The 6,272-nt window shown below is 43.0% G+C and overlaps 1 protein-coding gene across 2 annotated transcripts in view; it reads right to left on the bottom strand.

Moving 5' to 3' along the window:
• Positions 1-4,980: 4,980 nt before the first annotated feature.
• CUNH16orf70 (chromosome unknown C16orf70 homolog) overlaps positions 4,981-6,272 on the bottom strand; it is a 33,533-nt gene continuing 32,241 nt past the window's right edge. For both annotated transcript variants that reach the window (XM_027647122.1, XM_027647123.1), the window contains one exon: positions 4,981-5,176. The gene's annotated coding sequence lies outside the window, so the exon portion shown is untranslated. The remainder of the gene's footprint in view (positions 5,177-6,272) is intronic.

Below are 6,272 nucleotides of genomic sequence, written 5' to 3'. Positions count from 1 at the left end.
CTGGAGATCATTTCCTAGAAGATGAGGGTCTTTTCAGAAAATCCTAAACCCTTAGGTGTGCATGAGAGCTGGCAGGAAGGACCCTCTACTGACTTCTCTGATGCACCTCAGAAAAACAAAACCATCCATTTCAGAGTGACATTCTGAGTAGCTTTAATTAACTGGCTAATTCAGCACACCAGTCACGTCTGCTAAAAAGCCTTGCTTGGCAATTTTTTTTCATGACTAATCCATGATGAGAAAACACAAAAACATCCCAAGTGGGTTCCACCAGTAGCAAGAAAAAGCAAAGCAGACTTTCTCAGGACAGGCATAGATTCCTGAAATTAATAAAGTACAGTAGGTTTTATTGAATCCCAGGGATCCACACAGAGTCATGTTTTATTCCTACTGTACATAAGTAGCCAGATTTGGTCACTCTGACGAGCAGAGCTGGCTTGAACCTGACATTCAACACCTCTGAGTGCATTTCTGGACACAGGAACTGGTAGCGAGTGCCAAGATCTGTCAGTCGGTCAAGGCACTGCAGACTCAGCATCATCCAACAGAAAGCCAAAGATGGCTTGAGCAATGGAGTGGTAAAATCTTGTTCTTCCTGTCTGCAGTTTAATTATTCATCTCTCTGCAGCAGGTTCTCGGAAGCAAAGCCCAACTGCAAATTCAAACAGTACAAAATAATCAAACAGCTCTGAGAACCCTCACTGAATGTTAGCACAGAGAACATTCCCTGGAGAGTGCTGGAAGACCAGCAGATCAGAGAGAAAGAGTCCAGCCCAGAGCCCAGTCTGAAGGACTGCCAGTCTCCTGGGCTGTACCTCTTCCAGCTGGAGCTGCAGGTCTCAGCAGCCCAGAAAATGTCCACAGTTCTTAACGATACCACTGACTCCACAGACAGTGTTAAAAACCAGTAGAACTTTTAAATACAACTTGTCGTTACTTTCTAGGCTTATGGTCAGCAAGAAAACCATACTGAGACATGAGAGGGGAAAGTAAACCCCAAAGAAGGAGCACATCTGAGTCTCTCCAAGAGTGGGAAACAGCTCCCCCACCGTTCCTGACCAGCCCAGTGCTCCCTCCAATCCATCCAAACCCAGCTCACGGATCTTCTCTCTCTCTCCCTCACTTTCCCAGCCCATCTGTTGAGAAGCCTTGCACTAAAAACAGAGAAAAATATAAAATAACACAGGTCTGCAGTGACAGCCTTGTCCCAGGGGCTGACTGAGCTGAGTGGGAATCAAGGCATGATATTAAAACAAATGGTGTCTGTAGCCATGGGAGCAGAAGAAAGGGGTGAAATGACCTCCACAGCCTCTACACTTGTGGATGCAGCAGAGGTACCAGGGAGGGACGGGGTGAACTCAGGATTTCAGGGCTGCAGTTCTAGGAGAGACGAGCAGAGGTGAAAAGGGAACACAGTGAATCAGAGTGTTTTGATTATTCAGTTGATTAGACTGCACGTTGCATAATCATGCAGGGGTTTTTGTGATTGGTATTTACACTAAATGTCTCTCTGAAGGATAATAATACTGGCATGAAACTTAGGCAGTCAGTGGAATATCTAGTGTAGGTGTGAAACATTAAGGCATTTAACAGCAGCTTCCAGAATTGCAATATGAAGTACTTTAAAATAACTGAAGGAGTAACATTTAAAAGTGAATTCATTAGTGTATCAAAGAGAAAAGATTACACCACGGTGAGTGACCTGCTCTGCAAATTCCAGCTTACCTTTCCTACTGTTTCAAGCACTTGGTATTCCCAGATTAGGAGAAGGAATGATTTTGCCTGCTGGAAAAACAGACATCCCTGCAAACACCACAAAAGCCTTGGATGTAAGGTTTGGCAGACAAAACATTTAAACAGTGACTTTACTATTTACAGCAAAAGTTCATACAGGTAAAGAATATGATATTTGAGTTGCCCCTGAACCCCCCAAGTAACACAGCCCAGCAAGACCAAATCCCTTCGTGGTGCAGGTTTCACTCTGAACTGGTTCCATCACAGCCCATGACAAAGCTCCCTGATTCACTAACTCCTACTCACTTCCCCTTGTTTTGCTTCAACCTTCTCTCTGAAACATCCTGGGCCACTAAAAGAACCTTTACATGAAAAGAACCAACCAGAACTAACTTGTACTTTAACTCCCCAGGCACACAAAGTGAGGCATTTACTTGGCTACGTGTGCTGTGTCAGGTTATGTGTGACAGTCACAGAGGAGGCTTTGCATTGCTGTACTCACAGTAAAAAAGAAAAAAAAAAAGAAAAAGGAAAAAAAAGGTGTTCATTGGGCAAAAGCTGAAATGGACCACTTGTAACTAGCATGGAATAATGTTTCTTACAGCGTGACACCAACAATTATTCCGAACTCAAAGACCTATGAAACACAACCAGCCCATGTGAAATTGTGCCAAAACAGACAACTTGGTCCTTGCCCAAATACTCTGAAGCAAGAAAGCACTGAGGGCTTGGACACAGCACTTCTTTCCAGTAAGAGCCACACTGACTCACACCTGCAGGTTCACTCTCAATATACACTTTGAGCCATCAAACACAAAACCTCACAGAAGTCCAACTTGGCAGTTAAGTGACTAACAGGCTCTAACAACAGGTGGAAAGTCCATGTGAAGTGAGCAGCAACACCCAGGATGTCCCTTTGGAAAACACCAGCTGGCCCCTCACCTTCAGCCAGTCCCCAGGAACAATGACTCACCATTTTCTTGCAATGCTGAGCCCCAGGAAAGATTTTTTTTTAAACAGGTTTGATGGGAGCTCTGGAATATGAACCATCATGAGCACATGAATCAGTTCTCACACACCACCTGATTACTATTTCAGAAAAAAAATCTGTTTAGAATTACAAGTGTGACAGCTCCCAGCAACAGCAGATTGGGTTTTCTCTACAGGAACTGCATTTTGGGGAACAGAGGGTTCTAGTGTTACACAGCAGCACTGATCTATGTAGCACTGCCTGTAGTCTGCACAGGAGCCCAGGGACTGCTTGCAGGCCTAAAGAACACAGGAAGAAATGTCAGCTTCACCTCCAAAAAGAAGGGCAGTTTTATTAGGTGAAAACAAATGAAATTCTGTGGAAAATACTGCAATATTCAAGTTAAGCAGACACACACACATAAACTCTTCATTTCTTCACAAAGGAAAAAGGCACACATCAAAATATGCATTGTGTGTTTTATTAAAAATGCAATTGTACTTAACTTTATATCAAACAGTTTTATCATATGAAACCAAAATGATGGACCAATGCACATGTTGCCAACATGCAGGATCTGTATCAAACCACACATAATTCTGAGAAGGAACAAGGGCACCTGCTGAGATGGGATCTGATGCAGCCCAAACCTCTTTTCCTTGGGAGGGGAGGGTGGTGATCCCCTGGCAGAGCTGGAGGTGGCACACACTGCACCCTGAGCAGCCCTGTGCACAGAACACCTTCTGGTTCACACGAGCTGCCTTGAGCCAGCCCCTCCTCCTTGTCACACTGCCTTCCTCACCTTCTCCCCAGAGTTCCTGTGTTCCCTACTCCTTGCTCTCTTCTTTCTGGTGCTTCAAAACCACCATCAGTCCCCTCCACCCATTCCTAAACTTTTCATGCCAGCAAGTCCTTAACTGTTCCTCAGCAGCTTCCCTAATGCTTTAGCAGAGGAACAGCTTGGCTTTGTTCAGTCCAAAGAGGAGCAAACACCTCAGAGGAGTGAGCTGGGAACAGCTGCATTTACAAGGGAAGGGTGAGGAGACCCAGAGGAGCTGCTCCAATCTCCCTGGGTGCTCCTTCAGATCTGCCTCTCCCCAGAGTCAGAGGCTTTGTGCTCAGCCCAGCAGCAGCAGCCAGGAGGCAAAGCTGCCTTTAATTTTTTGTCTGTGCAGAGAAATTTTCAGTATGAAGGGACTGACCTAGAGAAGAATCTGGGTTGTCAGGAGAGCACTGTTAATTACTGCATTGTTTTAGTCACTTGGACACACCAGAGCATTACAAGTGAAGATGGGAGTCCCAGCAGTTGTTACACACCTTTGGTGCTGTCCTGCCCTAAGGCTCAGGGTGCACACTGCAGCAGCAGGCCTGACCTCACTCTTCTGAAGAATTTCAACTCAATATGCTTGAGAGAAGGATCTTGGCAGCATCTGCATAGCCATTAGTCAAATATTCCCATCAAGGATTTATCTCCTCTTGCAGCTTTTGTGGAGCCTTCATTAGAAAAGGATTAATTAAAATTAATTGAAGTTAGCATCAGGATTGCTGTCATATTTTAGCAACAAGAATAAACATGCACACCACCTCAACTCAGAGATCACAAAATCCTGCAGGAGCACACTGAGCCAAGCACTAAGCAAGGTCATTTTACATTCCAGCACCCAGGGATGTGTGAGGAGGGCCAAGTGCTCTACCCTGCATTCCACAGCCAGTGTGGAGGAATGGAAAGAGAAAGAGGAGTCCCACAGGAGTCCCATTCCTTGTACCTTGTGTTGACTGGGAGCCACTGCAGGGTCTGCAGACTCCCTGTGCTCTCCTGAAGCACCTCGGGCAGGAGAACACAGGATGAGAATTCCCATTTGCTGCTGTCACTGCAGGCATTCATTCCCTCCCTCCCTCCCAATGGGCAACATTCACACTCCTGGAAACTCCATCCATCCCCATGATCCCAACAGGGACAGGAGCAGAACAACTGCCCTTGTGAGCACAGGGCAGAACCCACCAAAGTCACACCGACCTTCCACACCTCAGGGCCAACACTTATAAAACACTTTAATGGATCTGCCAGGAAACAGACTGCAAGTTATTAGTCACTGTTTCTTTGGAGAACACACTGAATTGGCTATAAAGGAGGAACACTAGTCAGGTACTTCAAATATGATCTCTGAAAGACAGTAAAATGAAAAGAACTATTCGATAAGAATAAAAAAAAAAAGCAAGAACATCCATGATTTTATTACAAAAACACCCAGCAACTGTATTTAACACAAAAACAGTAACTGAGAGTCTCTTTTTATTTTTCTTTCAGTGTACATGCTCATTATTATTCCATTTAATTTACAGAAGGGCTATGTAAAATGAAATTAAAATTAGAGAGGAAACAAAAAGGAAGGTTGAGGCATAGAATTTTCTTAGCAAGCAACGATCACGGGAGACAGCACAGATTGAACAGGGATTCAACAGGAGTGACACCTAGGGATAAAGGTAAACAGTAACTTTTTCCTTATCCATTAGATTTTCCATGGGGCTTTTTTGTTTGTTTTAGCAAAACAGTTTAGAGTATCACAGTATACAGGAAGACTAAATGGCAAAGAACATCTCACACACACACACATTTATCCCTGCTACTGGTCCAGGATCCAAAACTTCAGTTAACATTCGATTTCCTATCTCTCATTCATTGATAAACTATACAGGATTACACTGTACATGGAGTTAAAATTACAAAAATGTCATATTTACAAAAATCTGTACACACATAGTAAAACTCACAAAATTGTCATCTATGTATCACAAGTTGCGACACCAAAATATTAAAAATGGGATAAAATTATACATTTCTCTTGTCCATTTTTAAAAAGGGTTCATTGTTTCAAAGACAGACCATCTATTTCTCCCAAATAAGACTGGTAAGAGAACTAGAAACCTAAAGTATCCTCCTGGGATAAAATGTCGCGAGCAGCATCTCCCAACTAGAAAGAAGCCTCTCTCCTGTCTGCTGGGGTGGGGTGTGCAGTTAGCATATATGTACAGAATGGTGGAACTACAACAAGGGTGTCTTTGGCTAAACCTTTGGCATAAATTAAAATCATACATCAGAAGTTACAGAAAAGGTTTTCCTGGTGATGGCAGAACTCGGGGATTTCTGTCTGAGATACCATTATATACAGCTCCTCTTTCTCCAAGGAAACAAGAGTAGGAATAAAGGATTTTGCAACAGAGGCAAATGAGGCAACATTATTTCTTTGTGAAATTTTTCACTAGTATGAAAAATTGTATCAAATCTTTTCACTAAAACATAATTCAATCATAGAAATACCTTCTTCCAGAATTATTTTTTTTTTTTTGAAACTGCATATGAAAAAAAAATTAGTAAACCAGCCATGAAAGAAAAAAATTGTATCAGCATATCAAGTACATATTAGTGCAGGAAGGTGGATAAATCTGATCCACTGTATAAATAAGCTTTATGCGCAGTGTACATTAAATAACCATCACACCCCACTCACACCCAGTACACAGATGCTCCTCAGTGAAGATAAACATTTATCAAGTAATTAAAGTGTAT

Source organism: Corapipo altera, unplaced genomic scaffold (assembly GCF_003945725.1).
Source record: "Corapipo altera isolate COAL_440 unplaced genomic scaffold, ASM394572v1 62, whole genome shotgun sequence".
Lineage (NCBI taxonomy): Eukaryota > Metazoa > Chordata > Aves > Passeriformes > Pipridae > Corapipo > Corapipo altera.
This window is presented reverse-complemented; position numbering and strand designations above follow the sequence as displayed.